The following is a 21873-nucleotide window of genomic DNA, read 5'->3' on the forward strand; positions in this document are numbered from 1 at the left end:
GGAAGAAAGACAGCCTCTTCAACAAATGGTGCTGGAAGAATTGGCTATACACCTGTAGACAACTGAAGTTAGATTCTTATATATCACTGCACCAGAATCAACTCCAAATAGATTAAAGACTTCTAGGTAAAAAGCACATACCCTGAAAATATTATAGCAAGCAGTAGGGGATACACTAGGGCTCCTTGGCACAGGTTGAAACTTTGTAAATAAAGATCCAGAAACACACAAATCAAAGAAAGTTTGGATAAATAGGATTGCATTGAACTGTAGAGTTTTTGCATGGCAGAGGAAATAACTAGCAAGATAAACAGAAAGCCCACAGATTGGAAGAAGACTTCCACTAGCTATACAACAAACAAAGTCCTCATTTCAAAAATATATGTACAGCTAAAAAAACTAACCCTCCTGATAACAAATCCTCGAAGAAACAACCACCCTATTAATAAGTGGGGTAAGGAATGAAAAAGAAACTTCTCTGAAGAGGAAATAAGAATAGTCAATAGACACAGGAAGAAATGTTTAGCATATCTGGTCATAAAAGAAATGTAAATCAAAGTAACATTGAGATTCTACCTCACCCCAGTTGGAATGTCCATTAACAAAAAACAAATAATACTGCATACATATTGTTATACCCAATTTTACATTCAAAAGTTATATAAAATTGTCATTAAGATAGATTTTTACAACACATACAAACGCATATCAAAGTTTTCAAAGTCATTTAGAAATAGTTTGACATTTTATGACAAACACATTTAAGTAGTAGTCTAGACCTATGATACCGATTTATTGAGTATAGAAATTTTTATTTGTTAGATGTAATAAATAAGCCATCAAATATACAAATACATGATATTTGTCTACAATACAATGAACACATATGGAAAGTCTTGAAACTTTGAATCCACATCACTGCCCTGTTTGGTCAATATTTAATATTTGTTAAATCATAGGTTTGTCTTTATAATGTGTCATTTACTGTGACTGTTTAGTGAAAATGCAGTTTTCCTTTAAAAATTTCTTTTCCACAGTATCTGAAAGGTGGAGTATGATTCTCAACATATAATTTGAGAGCTCCACTTTCCACTAGGATTGTTCCACATAGTGGAACTATAAATTATTGATAAATTTCAATGATAAATTAGCAATACTGACACCACTGTGAGCATGTTGGTGGCCAGTAAGACTGAGAAGTCCTATTTCCAACCACAATAAAATGAAGACAGTTCTTTTTTAATAAGTCAGCAATAAAAGTTATATCATAGTTGCACTTATTGGAGTAAATGAACTTTGTGTCTGCGAAGTGCCCTGATCTTATGTTTCAAAATGTCTTTACTTATGTTAAACCTGAAGGGACACTTCCATGAAATGATAAGAGGGAATGTGCAGGTTGTAGGTCATGGGCTTGAACACTGGGCCTGGGCACTGTCCTTGAGCTTTTCGGCTCAAGGCTAGCGCTCTACCACTTGAGCCACAGTGACACTTCCTGTTTTCTGGTGGTTAATTGGGGTAATTGTGGAGGTGGGAGGGAAGGGATAGTAGGGGGAAAACAAAGGAGGAGGCAATAATGCTCAATATGAAATGTATTCATTACCTTGCTCATGTAACTGTAACTCCTCTGTACAGCATTTTTACAATTTAAAAAAAGTACCAAAAAAAAAAGTCTTATGGACTTTCCTGCCTGAGCTGGTTTTGAACCGCAATCCTCAGATCTTAGCTTCCTGAGTAGCTAGGATTACAACTGTGAGGCACCAGTGCCCATTGAAGTAAGTAATTTTTAACCTTTAGATTTAGGAAGAAAATAACACACATAATAAACATTCCACTGAGAAGTCTATTTTATAAAGCATGACATTAGGTTTATAGTTTTAGTACTAATGATTAATTTAATGTACATTTATGAAAAATAATGCCTAACTTTTATGGGTATCCATCACCCAAGATATAGGTGTAAAACCTTCAGCATTTACAGGAATCACATGTACATATCAATAATTCAAATTAATCATTAAGCTTTAGAAATTCTAGCTATCATGCTGAACACACTGTATTTCCTATTTTACAGACCCTTAAAATAAAAGAACTAGGAATCCCCAAGGAAGTATAAATTGTCTAAGACGAAAAAGGCATTCCGCCATTCATGAAACATAAAATAACTAAGAATGTGGGAAGATTTATGAGACACCGACTGCCTTTATGACCATTCATAACACCTGTGGCTTGAGTGTTTGCAGAGACTGACAAAATTTGAATGGCAATTGATTATCCACAAGATAATAAAGAATACACTGCCAATGAACACCTGTTCAATGTTTATTCTTCAACGCCTTTTGCTGTTAGTAATGTTAATTCTCTTCATATATTGGTAAACACAGGAGGCCAAACTAGCCACTATTCAACATGTCAACTTCTTGACATAGGACTGAACTGGTACTAGTGAAGATATCTAATTTATCCAGATTCCATAAATCCTGTGTGCATTGGAAGGTTGATTATACAGTGACTGCACCAATTTCATTTTTCTTTGTCCCTTGAGATCCCTCTCAAAGCTGGAAATCGTCATTGTTGTGTTGCCTTCAAAGGAGGAAGAGAGCTGCAATAACTGGGTTTCCTTCCTTGTGCAGGGGCATGTGAGTTTGAGCCTTCTATCTTAAATGGGAGGAAATGTCTTGAATTCTAGGTGCAAAATTCTGAAGCGGTCTGTTTCTACATTGACACATGTTTTTTCTGTCACCCTCTGTCTTATCAAGGCCATATTTTCAATAGACACATTGCTTACTCTATGCATGATATCATGAAAAGCCCCTTAATCAAGTTGATGGGATGATTGGGAAATCCCAATCTTCTGAGAAGTCCACACTCATTCACATCAATATTATCTTACTAGTGGTAACTAAAAAAACAAATGTAGAATTTATGTATAAATCACATAAAACTGCCTTTCTTTGCATATCAAATTTAAATTGCAAAATTGAAAGATAACAAAAACCAAATTGAATCACGTATGAGAAAGTAAAATGAGAAGACAATATATTTAAAGTTTTCTAAATATAAAACTTCATGCTTCTAGGTGAGATGAAGACAGAAAATGGAAGAAGGAAAATAACCATTAAACTGGAGTAGAAGTTTAGCAATATAGTATTGTGTCTAACATTTACTGACTTCTCAACAATCTAAAGCTCAGCTAAAAAAAATTAATGTCACTTATAAGTTTATAGTTGTCACAATTAGCAACCTGTTTTTTAGGTGAAAGTTTTCGTGAATCCCAAATCCCTATGAAAAACTCATTAACACAATGGAATACTTCTACTTAGAAAATTGAAAGTAATCTTCTATTTACAAAACTTTTCCCTCAAGATCTGTAAGTTCTTAAGTGTTTTAAGTTTCCAGAATAAAAACTCATCTTTTAGAATGTGGGGGGTAAATAATCTTAAAACTACACATTTTTTATGTCAATGTAAGGTTACTAAGCTTGACATATAGTGTGAGACCATGACTTTTCATCAAAATGTTTTAACAGTAGCTTACGTGAAAGAATGGCTCTTTGGATTACACTCCTATTTTTTTTTTCAGAAAATCTGTTATCCTTAGAATAGAGAAAACACTTTACCTCCTGTACAGAAAATTATTTTTCAAACTGATGATAAATTATTTCTGTTCATATCAAGTCCTCAGGTTGATCTTAAAATATTCTGTGTAAGATAATTTAAATCTGGTCATCTTTGTTGGCAGTATTGGTATTTGAACCCAGAGCCTCATGCTTACTAGGCAAATATTTTCCCATTTAAGCCATTCCTTCCATTATTTTTTACTTTATTTTTTCATATAATATCTAATGGCTTATATTCAAGGCTATTATCACTGTTCAATTCTTCCCCCCTCCACTTCCTGCATAACTGGAACTTCAGGTATAATCCACCAATCTAGCATTTTTTGAAATAAGGACTCACTACCTGTTTTCCTGAGTTGGCCTTTAACTACAATGCTCCCATTTTCATCTCTTGTAGATGAAATTATTGTTGTGAACCTCCATATCATTCTTAAATCTGATAATTTATAAATAAACTCCTTTTTCCCTTTAACATTAACATATAGTATACGCTTGTATTTATTTCTCACAAATGTCTCTTTTACTGATCTGGAAAAGAAGAACAGAAGTATTAGACAAGAGTAAGTGGCTACGAAAACATTACGCATTTATAAGATTATTTCTTTGTTGCTTTGTATGTCCCTCCCCCACAGTGTAACCCCCGCTTTCACTATATTTGATGTCAGTATAACATGTGGAGGAGATGGGGGCAAACAAGTCGTTTAAGGATTCAGGTGGACCTGTTGCAACAATGAGAAGTACAAAATGTCATGTCAAAACCAGCTTTACAATGTTGGTGGGGGGGGAGGGGGGTATAATTGGGTGGGGGGAGGGGGGAGGCTGGGAAGGGAGGTGAAGGGTAAACAAAGGAGGAGGCTGCAATGCTTGGTAAGAAATGTATGCATTATCCTGCCCATGTAATTGTAGCCCCTCTGTACAGTATGTTCTAAAATAAAATAAAATAATATTAAAAAAAAATAAATGTATGCCTTTCAAATACTAAAAAAAAAAGAAAACCAACAGAAAGGAAGATGAGAAAGGAAATGACATGAGAGCCTTGTAAGAGTTTTCCATGCTCCTAGTGGGCCAAGTACTCTCACAGAACAAAGTCAGCCTCGCTTAGGTGAAATGGTTTGGAAGGAAGAGCTCAAGGAATAGAATGATTCCAGTGATTTTTTTTTTACTTCCGACTACCAGCATTACAGGTTGGATATGGCAGAAGTGGGTAAATCCAGCCTGACACCTGCTAGGCACAGTGGTGTGGGCCTGTCATCCCAGCTATGCAGGAAGCATAAATAGGAGGACTGCAGTCCAAACCAAGCAGGCATAAATAGGAGATCCCCATTTGAAAACTAACTACAACAAAAAAGGGCTGGGAGCATAGCTCAAAAGAAGTGCATAACTTCCTTAGCAAATGTGAGGCCCTGAATTCTAACCCCAATACTACCAAAAACAAGTGTTTACCTTTAATGGTAGTATTTTAAATGATACATAAATACCTACATTTTTGCCGCTCAATTTTTCCCCACCAAGTATAATTAACTATGTGGCTCTTTAAGAGAAAAATATCCAACTCCACAAGACAACACCATGCTTATTCCTTAGATAAAACAATGCCTCATGGTTGAACAGATAAAAGTCAATTCGGAGAACATCCTGCAATGGACGAAGACATTTTTCTTATTTGCAGATGAAGAACCTAAGACCAAAAGCTGCTAACTGGCCGACCCAAAGTACAACAGCTGTTTAGCAACAGTGCCTAAAGTTTGAATTCCCATCACACCTCCTCCATCCAATGCTGCCAATGTGAGGCCTTACATCTCCTTTCAGCATTCAGGGTTCACGGTCCATCCTCCAAGCAAAGTGATCAGTCACTGTGTATCAGTAAGACAAGGCGTGGCTCTCCAGAGTGTGCATTGATGAAAAGAAATGCATGCCTTTAAGAAAACAAAAGTTCAGTAGAGCAAATCATATTCCTTAGGAGTGGGGCAGTGTGAAGCTCAATACCTGGGCAAGAGATAAACCTACTATTGTTCAAAACAACTCATCTATGATCACATGGATCTGTTCAAGACTGACAGCCATGACTGTCTTTACTATGAGGTTCAGAGCTGATGCATAATATGCTTGCTGATAAACAGAGAAAAACACACTGATGAAAACCAAAAAAAATGTGTTTTTTTTTCACTCTGTGTGCTCAGAAAAAAACATAATTTGCTTGGCACATTTTTTTCTGCCCATTTTAAATGTCTCTAGTGCTGAGAGGCTACTTCTTAAAACTAATACTTTCTGTTGTCATTTATGCTTTCCAAGACAATATCTCAAGGTCTAATGAGTTTATTCCACATTCGATACAAATGCTGAATTGAAACCTTTCTAATCATTTTCTCCCCCAAATTGCATTATAATTTTTGCTATGTTTTAATAGCTTGGGGATATAAAATCTTGATATGTATATTTCAACAAATATTGATGCTTTCTTGGGAACTTGGGAGGGAAGAGTCAGTAAATTGGGTAGACCTCAACATTTTGACCTGCTATCCATGCATACTTAGCTTAATGCAACTGCATAGGTGAATTGCAGTTTTATGTTATCTAGCCAGCATTAAAGAATAAACCTTCAAAAAAAAAAGAGTAAGTGGCTAATCATGTCTTGGCACTGTGGTAAGTCTGGTCCCTTTGTATCTTCTCAGAGTTCGATATCTATCAAAGAAGTAAATGATTCTGGCTAAGACAGAGTACTTCAGGTCTCTCCTCTCAATTTTCTCATTGGAAATAATGTTGCCTCCTGGCACTATTGAAAAATAAATCCATAGTTCAGGAACATTCAACCCTGTGTTTGTCCTATATTACCTGTTCATAAAATGATTAGGACATTCTTTTTCTAACAGTATTTATCTATCAATTGATCATAAACAAAGCTCCAGAATTATCATTTTATGATACTTATTTTATAGTGATTATGTATTTTTAAATGCTTATGTGTTTATATATAATGTGTATATGATATATATAGTATATACACATTATATATAATTATATATTAGCATTAAATATAAACAATACAATGCTTAGATATAGGATTGCATATGTATACACACATGTATAATGCATATGTAGTTGTATTACTCTTCTTTGCTACTCTAAACACTTCAAACATACTGGCTTAAAATAGCTAAGAATCATTTGGTTACAATGGCAAAGTTGTAAATCACCATTTAGAAGTTCTAAATGAAGGGATCTAACAGACTAGCCACCTCCCTTGGAGGTTCATTCCAGAAGGGATTTTCATTCCTTGACTCTTCTAGAGCCTCTGTGGGAAGATGCTGCCAGTCTTCATTGATTTGTAATTCCATCACTCCAGTGGGTTTACATATTCACCTTGCCCTCTGTGTCATCAAAGTCACCGACCTCTCCCTGATAAGAGCCTTTGTTATAATATTAGAAACCACAGAAAGATTCCACAATTGTCTCCTCATCTCATTCCTGACTTAGCTACAGTTTCAAGCATTACTTTACCACATAAGGTAAAATTTATTGGCTCACAAAGTAGTAATGCTGTAGGAATTCAAACATTAGTTTGCAGAAGCCTGTTTGCTAATCCCTGAAAGGCAGCTATATTGTCTTTCCAGCATCTAACTACTCTAATTGTTCATCTAATTCTATCCAGGTGTATAGTAGATAAATATGAAAATTTCATAATGAAATGATTTTTAAAAAACAATACATAATAGTACAAATACATATTTAACACCCCACTGGAGAATTCATGGTTGATTTCATTTTTAAATTACATACATTGTAATTATATATATGTAAAATATGTTTTTCATAATTCAACATGTAATATAAGTAATTCACATTTAATTCTTACAAGTTAATATATACTTACATAAATAAATATATACTATATGTGTATACATACACAGATATGTGTATGAGTATGAAAGCATATTTGTATATTTATAAGAATAAATATAAATAGATATAAATTACATACATACATGTATGATTTATACATAAATATAGATTTATTTGCATATATATACAATATATAAAGTCTATATAAATGTATATATGCATCTAAATATATTTAATTATACATAGATTTACATATATAATTATATATTTAATTGCATATATAATTAAATATATGTACCATGTAACTTCTGACAAGCTGTAAGTAATGCAGTATACTGTCATTTTTTAGAGAGTCTTCCAGACTTCTTCTTTAACTATAATTACACCATAAAGATATAAATTGAACGAAGTAATTTATCAATGAATCATAGTTCTCTTTCCATTCTTTATTCATATACAGGATTATTTGGGTTTAAAATCCTGAGACTTTAATTCAAGCTTGACTGTAATCATCGGATCTTGGACATATTAACAGTTAAGTCAGGATCTGAGGAAGATGGCAGAGGAGAAGCTGGAAGCTAAACAAGCTCTCACATAGAAAAGAGTTTGGGGTTCCAGTGAACAGTCCTAGGCTAGAGAATCACACCAAGTGTGCCATCACAGTACAGAGAGTTTGGCCAGAATGGGAAAATCCAGTCAAGGAGATAGATCCAAGCACTTGACAGTAGCTGTGCCTAGAGTGGCAGCTTTGACAGTGGTGGAGGCCATAGCCGCCATATCTACAGAGAGAATCCAGGATGAAGGCACCAGATGTGGTGGGCCAGCGGATTCTACTCACCACCAGCAGAACTGACAAGGAGCCAGGCATCAGTGGCTCATGCCTATAATCCTAGCTACTCAGGAGGCTGAGATCTGAGGATTGCAGTTCAAAGCCAGCCCCAGAAGGAATGTCCGTGAGACTCTTATCTTCAATAAACCAGTAGAATACCGGAAGTGGCCCTGTAGCTCAAGCAATAGAGTGCTCGCCTTGAGCTGAAGAGCTGAGGAATAGTGCCCAAGCCCAGAGTTCAAGCCCCACAACCGACAAAAAAAAGAACTGACAAGGAGCAGAACAGAAATCTTCATCTTGCTGATCACAGACCAGAGATAACCCAGGAATCAAGACTCTGGTGTGAATAGAACCCTGACATCCTCACTCCTTCTCAGGGAGCAGAGGAGGGAAGGCCACCCCTTCCACACCACAGGAGCTCTCTATCTTTGATACTGACAAAGGCCTGGACAAGGAGCTAACTCCAACTCAGGCCTTGGAAGAAAACAAAAGAATCATTTAACAGGTCACAGGAATCTGACCTGATCTGCCAGGCTCAGCTCCACCCAGGGGAAAGTCACCCTACCAAGGCAGAGAAAACTCCTGCCCAGGCGGAGTGACTTTCATCACTGGGTAAACAGAGCCAGAGGCTGCCCCTCCCTATAGCGGCCTAGACAAACAATTGAAACTCAGTAAACATAAACACAGAATGGCTCCATGACTCTGTGAGGGTCTCAGTAGATAGTCCCTCAGTGAAAAGCTTCAGTTTGTTGAAAGGCCTCAACCCTACCCAGAACCTAGCATCATGACAGCATCTCCAAAATAGAGGAAACAGCCATTTCCCACTTTTGTGATACTCAAAGCACTCCCTCCCACTGAACTAGCCTGGGAGGAGGATCACAAAATGCTTGACTCAGAGCATTTTTCTGCTCAAACAAACTGACTTCAGAAGCCAAAGAAGAAATCAGAGCCAGAATAAACCAGAAACCACAGGAAACCAAACACTACAAGTAGACCAGAGACTCCACCAAGAAACTGGGTATGGACACAGGGGAGATACATGATCTTCTCAACCTCCCGCCCCCTCAAAAAAAAATCAAAGAACACTTTTTTCTACTTTTTTAAAATTTTTTGTTTTTTTAATTGTTTTCTATTAATCTTTTTTTTCTCTCTCTCAAAACTTTTATTTTAGGTGTATATGTGTGTGTGCTTTTTTAAAAAATCTCTTTTGACCTTTTGGTCCTTTTTAAAATTTTTTTTTATTCTTTTCATTTTTTTATTTTTCTTTTTTGCATGACTAAATTGCTGTTCTGCTCATCCCATATATATACCCATCATGGATTATTAGACTTTATACCCCATTGTGTACACACTTAATCCAGAAATTTATTACTCTATTGACAACCTCTTAGGCTTAACTTCTTTAATAGCAGTATTATCTCTTTAAGCCTATATAATTTTCAAGGAACCAATTTTAAGAATTTTTATTTTTAATTTTTTTGTTTTCTTTCTATCCCTCCCCTCCTTCCATCCTATCCCTTTCTTCTCTCAGTATCATTTCTTTATGCTTACATAATTTTTAAGTGTTTCACTTTTTAAATTTAAATTTTTGTTTTTCCATTTTTTAAAATCTCTCTCTTATCATTCTGTCTAATCCATTTCCCTCTCTGTGATTAGGACTAGGAAAAATTCACTCTCCTTTTACCTCTACATATCTCTCTAATCCTATTTTTCCCCACATTTATCCCTAAACCTAATAATTTCTGGTTTGCCAAGTCCTTTTTTGTTGTTCTTAGCCCATTAATCCATAGTTGTTTGATGCTAAATAGGTTGTATCAGCTGAACAAGATTGTATTTGCAGCTATTTAGACTGTGCAACTACAGGACTCTGGTCGAGGCTTGCCTTAAAATAGTGTTCTAGCACAAAACTGGTGTTACTTTCATAACAAATAGGCAAAACAAGCCAGAGAAACACAAGAAAAATGGCAAGTCCAGGTATCTCAACTCCCACTCATGATAATCACGTAACAGAGCAGTTAATGAATAATCCAGAGAAGAGTTCCCCAAAAGCTCTACAAAAAGTACTGGTAAACATGGTGGATGAAAAGATTGAAAACCTGCAAAGGACTCAGTGTGAGAATGATAGGGAGCAAGAGGAGGCAAACCAAATATTAATACAGGAATGTCATGAGCATGAGGAAGCTACTCAAAGTTTAATACAGGAATTGTGTGAGCAGTCTGAGAACAGGCAAACAGAAATATAAGAATTGTGTGAGCAGGCTGAGAACAGTCAAAGAGAAACACAGGAAACGGATGGACTCGAGGAAACTAACCAAAGAGTAATATAAGCATAGAGAGAGCGGGATGAGAACAGACAAAGATCAATAGAGGCATTTATGGAATCCATAAACAGACTGCTGAACAAATTCAGGGAGACCATAAAGGGAATGCTGAATGGAACGTGACAGAAGGAATGGGAGTCCAGGGAAAATATAACCAATCAACTAAGTGATTTGAGAATAAACACTGAACATTAAATTAAGGAAGTAGAGAAGTTTATACAAGATCTACAACAAACCTACAATAAAGAATTTGAAGTCATCAAAGCCAACCAATTAGAAGGAAAAGAAATAAAAAACAAACTAGAAAGTCTTGACAATAAGTTAGACCATGCAGAAGATCGAATCTCGGGGATTGAAGACAGCCTCGATTTATTTAATGGATGTAGAGGAGCACCTAGAGACAGAAATTAGTGGTCTAGGAAATTTATTTAACAGGATCCTAGCAGAGAACTTCCCAAACATGCAATAAAACTAGGCCTATTCAGATACAAGAAGTTTTTAGAATCCCAAATAGACCAGACTAGAACAGGACATCCCACTGTCACATTATAATCAACACAGGATCAATTCAGACCAAGGAAACAATCCTTAAAGATAGTCCAGGAGAAAAGATCAATCACGTGTATAGGGAAACCAATTAGAATCACTTCAGATTTCTCAGCAGAGACAATTAAAGCAAGAAGAGCCCGGAATGATGTATGCCATGCCCTAAAGACAAAAAAAGATCAACCAAGAATACTGTACCCAGCTAAACTCTCTTTCATAAATGAAAGTCAAAGAAAAACCTACCAGAGCAAAGAAAAACTGAAATCATATATCTCCACCAAACCAGCCCTACAAAAAATACTTAAAGATGTCCTACACACAGAAAACCAAAAAGACCACAATAAAGACCAAAAAACTGCACCCAAACTGAGAATCCAAGAACCCTAGGAAGAAACCAGTTGTCACAGACCCCTTAACAAATTTGGTGAGGGGTGGGGGGAGGGTCGGGTCGTGGGAAGGGAGGAGTATGGGAAGGGATAGGACAGGGAAACAACGAGGAGGCAACAATGCTTGATAAGAAATGTACTTATTATCTTGCCCATGTAATTGTAACTCCTCTGTATGAAATTCTCACAATGAAAAAAAAAAAAGAAGGTAGATAACATGACAGCAACTCCCAACACCTCTCAGACCTAACTCTTAACATTAAAGGAATTAACTCTCCAATTAAGCGACATAAACTGTCTAGTTGGATTAAAAAAGAAGATCCTTCTATCTCCTGTCTTCCGTAGTCACATCTTGCCGAATTAAAAAAAAAAAAAAACAAGACATTTTGAAAGTGAAAAGCTGGAACAAAAATCTACCAAGCAAACAGCCCCCATAAAGAGGTGGGAGTTGCAATCCTAATATCAGATAAGATAGACTTCAAATTAAAATTATTGAGAAGAGATAAAGAAGGTCACTACATACTAACTAAGGGATCTCTCCTTCAGGAGGATATTACAATTCTAAATATCTATTCACCAAACAATGGAGCACCCAAATTTATCCAAGAAACACTACTTTTCCTCAAATTTCACATAGATCCAAAGACAATAATTGTTGGGGATTTTAACACACTACTAGCCCCACTAGATCGATCAACTAGGCAAAAACTCAACAGAGAAAGCACAGATCTAAACAACTGCATAGATCAACTAGATTTAACAGACATCTACTGAATATTTCAACCACCAGCATCAGAATACATGTTTTTCTCAGTTGCACATGGAACATTTTGCAAAATAGAGCATATTTTAGTTCACAAAGCAAGCTTGTCCAAATTCAGAAGTTATACCTTGCATTCTATCAGACCACAAGGGAATAAAATTAGAAGTCAACACCAAAAGCCACTAAAGAAAGTCCTCTAACACGTGGAGGCTGAACAACACACTGTTGACTCACCAGTGGGTCACAGAAGAGATTGGAAAGGAAATTCAAATGTTCATGATATTCAACAAAGATGAACACAAAAATTACCAGCTCCTCTGGGACACAGCAAAGGCAGTACTCAGAAGCAAGTTTAGAGCTCTGAGTTCCTACATCAACAAATTGGAGATATCTGAAACCAACAACTTACCAATACATCTGAACCTCCTTGAAAATGAGCAGCAGATAAACCCCAATCCACTAGACAGAAAGATATCATTACAATTAAATCAGAATTAAATGAGTTAGAATAAAAAAAAAACATAGAAAGAATCAACAAAAAAAAAAGAGTTCAAAAACATTAAAAAAATTGACAGACCCGTAGGAAATCTTATCAGTAAAAGAAGAGAACACACCCAAATAAACAAACTCAGAGATGACAATGGAAACATCAGCAGAGAAAAACCAAGATTAAGAACATCATAAGGGAATACTTCGCAAACCTTCATACTAATAAATTTGAGAACCTGGGAGAAATGGACCATTTCCTAGCAAATATCGACATGCCCAAACTAAACCAAGATGAGTTGAACCAACTTAACAGGCCCATATCAAGCATTGAAATACAAACAGCAATAAGAGACCTCCCATCTAAGAAAAGCCCAGGACCAGATGGTTTTACAGCGGAATTCTACAAGGCCTTCAAAGCAGAGCTCACACCAAAACTCCTCCAACTCTTCAGTGAAATTGAAAAAAACAGATAACCCTCATCCCAAAACCAGACAGAGACTCATCAAAGAAAGAGAACTATAGACCCATTTCTTTAATGAATACTGATGCAAAACATCTCAACAAAATTTTGACCAATGACTTCAACAATTCATCCAAAAAATCATATACCACTATCAAACAGGATTCATTTCAGGGATGCAAAACTGGTTCAATATATGAAAATCAATTAATATAATTCATCACATCAACAAGAGCAAAGGTAAGAAGCACATGGTTATCTCAATACATGCAGAAAAAAAACATTTGACAAAATCCAACACCACTTTATGGTGAATGTTCTGGAAAAACTAGGAATCCGGGGAACATTCCTGAATTCCTGGATAAAAGCTGTATATGACAAACCTACAGCCAGCATTATACTTAATGGAGGAAAAAGTAAAGCCATTCCCTCTTAACTCAGGAAGAGACAAGGATGTTCACTCTCTCCACTTTTCTTCAATTTAGTATTAGAATGCCTAGCTACAGCAATAAGACAAGATGCAAGCATAAAAGGGTTCCCTACAGGGAAAGATGAAATAAAACTCTCCCTCTTTGCAGATGACATGATCTTGTATCTCAAATTACTCAAGCTCATTCAAAACTTTGGCAAAGTAGCAGGGTATAAATTTAACCCTCAAAAATCATGCCAACAATGAGAAAAGCGTGGCTGAAATAAGGAAAGCAACTCCACAAAAATAAAATACCTACGAATGAACTTAACCAAAGAAGTGATGGAATTCTATGATGAAAACTTAAAAAAACCAGAAAAAGGAAATCAAAACAGAACTTAGAATGTTGAAATACCCCCCATACTCATGGATTGGAAGGATAAACATAGTAAAAATGGCAATACTTCCCAAGACTATCTACAATGCAACGCGATACCTATCAATATCCCAACCTCGTTCTTCAATGAAATAGAAGAGGCAATACAAAAATTTATATTGAAAAATAAAAGACCCCGAATAGTAAAAACGATCCTTAACAGAAAGAACATTGCTGGAGGAATATCAATACCAAATTTCAAACTCTACTACAAAACCATATTAATCATAACAGCTTGGTACTGGCACAAGAACAGACCTCGGGTCCAATGGAATAGAATTGAGAACCCAGAAGTGAACCCACAGACCTATAGCCATCTAATGTTCCATAAGGGAGCTAAAAAATAGAATGTAAGAAAGACAGCCTCTTCAGTAAATGGTGCTGGCAAAATTGGTTAATCATTTGTGGAAAACTAAAGCTAGATCTTTATATATCAACTCCAAATGGATCAAAGTCCTCAGAGTCAAAGCAGACACTCTGAAAACATTACAGGATGGACTAGGAGAAACCCTAGGTCTTCTTGGCACAGTCTGAAATTTTCTTAATAGAGACCCAGAAACACAACAAATCAAAGAAAGGTTGGACAAATGGGATTGCATGAAGCTGCAGAGCTTCTGCATGGCGAAGGACATAGCTAGCAAGATCCATAGATAGCACATGGATTGGGAGAATTTCTTCACTAGCCATTCAATGGACAAGGGTCTCATATCTACAATATACTTGGAACTCAAAAATTTAATCCCCCAACAACAAATCATTAAAGAAACAATTGCCCAATATATAAGTGGGCTAAAGACTTACAGGGAAACTTCTCTGAAGAGGAAAGAAAGATGGCCAATAGACACATGAAGAAATGCTCAACCTCCCTAGCCATAAAAGAAATGCAAATCAAAACAACATTGAGATGCCACCTCACCCAGTAAGAATGGCTATAATCAAGATCTCTAATAACAACAGATGCTGTAGGGGATGTGCCCAGAAGGGAACCTTAGTGCCTTGGTGGTGGGAGTGTAAACTTGTTCAACCACGTTAGAAAGTAGTATGTAGGTTCCTCGAAGTACTCCACATAGAGCTCCCTTATGATCTAGCAATCCCACTATTGAGTATTTACCCAAATGATCCCAAAAAAAGAGCACCCTAAAGCTACCAGCACGACTATATTTATTGCAGCATTATTTACCATAGCTAAGATATGGAACCAACTGAGGTGCCCCTCAGTAGAGAATTGATCAGGAAAATGTGGTAAATACACAATGGAATTCTATGCCTCCATCGGAAAGAATGACATTGCCCCATTTGTTAGAAAATGGAAAGACTTGGAAAAAATTATATTAAGTGAACTAAGCCAGGCCCAAAGAAACATAGGTCCCATGGTTTCCCTTAGTATATCTCTGACACAAACAGAAACCATCAGATAAATTGATGTTAGGGGAAAGAACCCCAAGATAATGACTCAAATTTTTTTTCTTTCTTGGTATTGTTTCTAACATATTTATAAGATGACTTCTTTGTTGCTTTGTATGTCCTTTCCCCATGGTATAACCCCTGTTTTTACTGTATTTGATGCTTGTATAATTTGGGGAGTGGAAGGGAAAAAACAAACTGTTTAAATAGGGATACAGGTGGACCCATTGTAACAATGAGATGTATAAGACGTTATGTCGAAAACGCATTTTAAACTTTGGTGGGTATGGGTAAGTGGAGATGGGAGGGCAGGTATGGTAAGGGGAAACAATGCTTGATAAGAAATGTACTCATTACATTGCTCATGTAATTGTAACCTCTCTGTATGGTATTTTCACAATTAAAAAAACTTATTTATAATTTTTAAAAACCTAAAAATAATAAAAGTTAAGGCAGTTTCTAAGCAATCTCAGCAACAACAGCAGAAACACTTTGTCTCTTTATAAAGAATTCCTCCTTTGTTTATATCATTGTTAGATTTAGAAGGCCAGGGCTTTTATAAAATATAATTTTTATAAGACCTTACAAAATACAGAGAAATGAATGGAAGACTACAGGCTGTAAATTAAAATTAATGTAATGTCCATGGAGGGTATAATTTCTGTTTACCTTTGGTGCTGGAATTCATCAGTTAAATGGTAGAAAATATCATCCACTAATGTAAGAGTTATATTTAGAAGGGGACTTTGAAAAGGCCATTATATCATGATTGAGGAAAGCATTTCTCATGTTTATTCTTTTACATTATAGGGCATAACATCACCAATGAAGATTTCCTATGATGAGCATATATCTAGTTCTGTGTTAGACTGTATGTCAGTATATGCAAGGTGTAGGTTTGAACCTCAAGTGCTGAATTAAAAGAAGCAGGAAAAAACAGAAGAGGAAGAGGAGAGACAGAGAGAAAGTGAGGGAAGGAGAGAGGGGGAGAGCAGGAAGGAGGATGGAAAAGATGGAGGGAAAAGAGGAGGAAGAGAGGGAGATAGATACTTGATATCATTGTATTTGATAAATCATAACTGAGGACACTTGAGTTTCTTATGCATAACTTGTGGAAGATCTCAATTACTTTTTATTTGAGACCTAACCATGGATTAGCAATTATTTCACACACACACACACACACACACACACACACACACACACACACACACACACACACATACACACAATATGCTATCTATATTCATAATACATTTGGAACTAATCTCAGCATGATATTATGGTCTTTGCATTGTTATATTCAGGAGAAATCAGTCTGTTTTAATAAAAGTATCTTTCCAAGAATTGTTTTCAATGTTTAATTTTCTGTCAATTACACTTAAACTGATTTCCATCTGAGTGATATTTATTATCTTCTTTATGCTGTTCTGAGTGCTTGACATCTATTTTATTTCTTTGTGTTGCATCATTTTTACATTAAATTATCATTGTTTCTTACTCATGAGAGCAGGTCAAACTTCTTTAAACAGTCTTTTTCCAATGGCTGTTGGTGTGCCTGACCCAGTTATAAACAGCAGAGCTTACTTTGTAACTCCTTTGCTGAATCCTGGTTACTAATACACATTGCCCTTACTAGGAAGCTCCAATCCTTTAACTGCTAGGAAAAGATTCTCATCATTCAACTCAAACTTACCATTCTGACTTATATCTCTCTGCTTGTGGTTTCACTTTACCGTAACAAACCTTTCTCTCAATATACTTTGCTGGGATGTAAGCATAATGTACCTCTCCAAGGTAGCAAAAAGAAACAAATTTCACTCTTGGGATCTGCATTATTCAGTCATTACATCACTTTCCAATTTCATTTTTCTCTCTCCAGAAAAGATGTTATAAATTTAAATTGTTTTCTGAAGGACTTTTTTTACTTTATATAAATATGTAATCATTTTAGACATCAGTTAAAGAATGAAACTGGGAAGTGGGTTTATTTCTATTTTTAGCTTATGCAAAGTTGATAGTTACCTCTCTTATATCTCTTCTGTGATGTTATTTGTCATTACTTTAAAAAATCCTCTGTAACTGAATCTCAGATTTGTGATCTACAATTTGAGCTGAGTTCTTAGACCTTTATGTTGTGTACTTATTTTTCAGCTAGGGTTTAAACTACTTGTCTGGGGAAGTCTTAAACTACAGCTTTTCCATTTATTTATTTATTTATTTATTTTCCATTGTGGGGCTTGAACTCTGGGCCTGGGTGCTGTCCATGAGCTCTTCAGCTCAAGGCAAGCACTATACCACTTGAACAGAGCCACTTCTTACAACTTTCTTAAATATACCTCTCTCTGTAACTTGGAGTAGAGACATGTATTGGCACATTAGGCCTTATCTATACTTAGATATGCAAGCAAAGGGAGGGGTGACATTGTTCTAAAAGAATTGTACCTATTGCCTGACTTATGAAATGATAACCCCAGTGTAGAGCACCTTAGTAATAACAATAAAACTATATATTAAAATTTTCAGGCAGAGCAGTATGCTAGGTTTTTATTACAATCCAAACTATCCTTCCTCTTTGTCAAGGAATTAGACTCATATTCTAAGTATAATTGATTACCAAACTTAGAAAGGAGTTATTCCTTAATTTTTCTGAAAACTGACAGAAACAGCTGGAGCAGGCTTATGCAGTCAGTGGAGACCACTGGGATCTCGTTACTTTTACTACTTCCATTGGTAAAAATTTCTCCTGAAAAGTAGCACACACCTGGTAATTAACTCCTTTAACACAGGATTAACATTGTTACATGGCTGCTGGTCACAGGCAACACAGATGATATTCAGAACTGAAGTCAAAAAGCAAAATTATTTCAGGAAATATCAGACCAAATATTTGTATATTCGTGGCAAGAGCACTGTAATTAGATAGAAATAAACTACTTTTTTCACACTATGATGACAGTCTTTATGTATTACAATGAGTTTATTTTGAATATGTCCACACAGAGATACATACTTATGCACAAAAGCTTTAAGGCATACTTAGGTTTTAAAAGTGAATATCAGCTGCTGGGCACCTGTGACTCACCCCTGTAATCCTTGCTACTCAGGGGTCTGAGATCTGAGGGCCGAGGTTCAAAGCCAGCCTGGGCAGTAAAAGTCCATAAGACTTTGAGCTTTTGGAGTTCAAGCAGGGCTATTCATTTGTTGTTATGTACATTTACAAAGCAAAGTTGCTTTAGCTGTGGAGGCTCACAGCCAACCCCACCCTGTCAGCCACTCTGGTATGGCAGACTCAGCAGTCAAGATGGACTAAGGGAGACAGGAGCAGGCAGAGGAGGATAGAGTTCAGGGGATTGGGGAACTAAAAGAGAGTAGTGGCTGGAGATGGAAGTAAAAGCACGATGAACAGAGGGAGGGTCTGGAGTGGAGGTAGAAGACTGGGTTGTAGGGGACCTTGGACCCTTTGCTGTTTTTTTGGAGGAAGTTGTATACACTGGTTAGAATTCTGAAATTGAGTGTACCAAACTTGAGCCACCAGTGTGTCGAGTTTGTGTTGAGGTCAGGTCTGAGTACATAGGCAAATTAATTTTAGGGCTGCAGATCAGTCAGCCTGAGAGTTTTGAGATTAGCCCATAGGCAAGCCAATGTCATCTCTTTAGGACTGGAAATTTAGAACCCATTTTGGGGGATGGGAAAGTGGCTTAGTGGTAGACTTCTTGGTAGCATGCAAGAAACTCTGGGTTGGATTCTTAAGTGCCACAGGAAAAGCTGGAAGTGGCACTGTGGCTCAAGTGGTATAGTGCTAGCTTTGAGCAAAAAATAGCTCAGAGACCTTGTCCAAGCCTTGAGTTCAAGTTCCCAGACTGTAAAGAAAGAAAGAATCAATCAAGCAAGCAAGCCACAAAAAAAGAAAGAAAGGAAGGAAGGAAGGAAGGAAGGAAGGAAGGAAGGAAGGAAGGAAGGAAGGAAGGAAGGAAGAGAGAAAGGGAGAAAGAGAGAAAGAGAGAAAGAAAGAAAGAGAGAAAGAAAGAAAGAAAGAAAGAAAGAAAGAAAGAAAGAAAGAAAGAAAGAAAGAAAGAAAGAAAGAAAGAAAGAAAGAAAGAAAGAAAGAAAGAAGGAAAGAAAACCTATTTTGGAAAATTTGGAAGGACTACCAAATGACCAGTCCCACCACCAAGGGCGTCCCTGCGGCTTAGGGAACGCAGAGAACAAACCCAATAATCAGGAGAGGGCATCCCCAAGGTCCTAATTAAAGGAGGTCTGCAAATTAGTCAAATGTGAAAGACTTCTGAAGTCTCTGGGGCCCCCACAGACTGAGAAAAAGTGGGAGATTCCTGGAGTCTCCAGATCCGTGTTGGGACTCCTCCTTCAAGGATGAGCAAATACTTTGTTCTGAAGGCTGTGTGCATGGATGCAGTTGGTCAAATGGCAAAGGACCTCCTGCTAGAAAAGCAAGAGTCTGGGGTATAGAGATAAGGAAAAGACATTTGGAAGAGAGTGGGCCAACTCCGGGTTTACACAGATAACCAATAATACCGCAAGTCACGCTTGGTAGCCATCCATGAGGAATGTGCCACTTATGTAAGCAAAGGCCATAAGAACTGGGGAGCTCCAGGTCATGACTGGTGGTTGTTTATCCAAAAATAGTAAGCCTTGCAGTCTCTGTGCTCCTGATGGAGAGGCCCTGAAGGAGAGGCAGAGGCTGAAGTATATAGGGTGAGGGGCGAGGAGGCAAAGAGGTGCCCTGGACCTTGACAGAAGGGGAGATCCACTGGTTCTGGGCACTATGGTCTCTCAGGTTTCAGATCATTTGTAGGGAAATGAAGGAGAAAGAACAGGCTGGATACTATCTCAAACAGGTAAGGACTGTTTCTCAAAACCCGAGGAGGTGGGGACCTATGGTTAAGCCTGGAATGTCTCTGGAATGGAATGCTTTACCCAGAGGCAGGCATTTCCTGATGCACCTGAGGTTATGAGGCAAGAGTGAGTCCTTCAGTAAGTATGAGAAGAAAGAAGGAAAGGAAAAGGAAGCAAGTAAATGATTTAGAAAAAGGTGTTTCCATTAATTACATTGTATGTGTAATACATTGTGACTAAAAGGAAAAATATAAAAGTTACTAAGAGTTGTGCTATGTGTGATGGTTTATCATTCTCTTTTCAGTTTTCTGAAAAATTATTATCTCTTTATAATAATTAAAAGAAAGAAAAAGAATCCCATATGTCCAGCATATATACAAGCTGGGTTTCCTATGCCATTCTTTTGAAATGCTTGCTGTTAACCCGCCTTTGTACTTCACCCACCTCTGTTGTGATTTTTTTCCAGACAGTCTCCAGGGCAGCTGGAATAACGAGCTTCTCGACAGTACAATGAGTTCAATTGAGCATTGCACAATCTGTGTACTTTTTTTCTTTTTTCCTTAACGCCTGGATGCCAATTGTATCCACACTTTCTTGATGTGCTTTAATAATAGCTGGGCTAGAAGGGAGGAAAAAGCACTGCTGCCATCCATCTGTGTGTTCTGGCAGTGGGCAGGGCTTAGGGTACTCCCCATCAAAAGTCATGCAGGGGAGGGACAGGAGTTAGGACCAGGAAAGAGATTGGATGAGCTGAGATTTCCAGTTGGAAGTCACCGTTTGACATAAAAAAGAAAAATAATGATCTTCAAGATTAAGACACTATGCAATACACAGTCAAGAATTAGCCAATTATAGGTTTCTCCTATTCATTATAATTAATGTAAGTAAGGTTCAGGACTTCAGTTATTTTAGCTTTATCTTACTAGCTCCTCTATTTTTCCTCCAATAAAATTCCATGCTAGCTGCATAATGACAAAAATCTCGCTGTATTCTAGTTTCTGGTTCATTGTCAACCATGCTGTTTCCCCAGACTGACACAAAGTTCAGAGTACTTAGAGCACAGATATTACACGTTTAGCTTTGAGAAACTGTTAGTATGATGTGTAATGTGTCAATGAACACACAGTAGTTTAAATCACCTAAATACACATGCTTGAGAGTTTTTATTGAATAGGGACATGATAGTAGATGATAGCTTAAATAAAGTTTGTATATACAGATATTAAAGAACAAATACTCACTCTGCTATAAATTTCTTCTTCATAAATATTATAGCAAAATTATTATACATTTTAGCTAATTTGATATACAATTTTAGTGTGTGAGACTATAAAAATATATGTTCTGTTGGTCTGGGAAGGTGGCTCAGTGGTAGAGTGCTTGCCTTGAATGCATGAATCCCTGGGTTCGATTCCTCAGCACCACATAAGCAGAAAAAAGCCAGAAGTGGTGCTGTGGCTCAAGTGGTAGGGTGCTAGCCTCGAGCTGAAGAGCTGAGGGATGGTGCCCAGGCCGAG

This window comes from Dipodomys merriami, unplaced genomic scaffold, assembly GCF_024711535.1.
Source record: "Dipodomys merriami isolate MVZ:Mamm:240054 unplaced genomic scaffold, mDipMer1.0.p SCAF_38, whole genome shotgun sequence".
In the NCBI taxonomy this organism is placed as follows: domain Eukaryota; kingdom Metazoa; phylum Chordata; class Mammalia; order Rodentia; family Heteromyidae; genus Dipodomys; species Dipodomys merriami.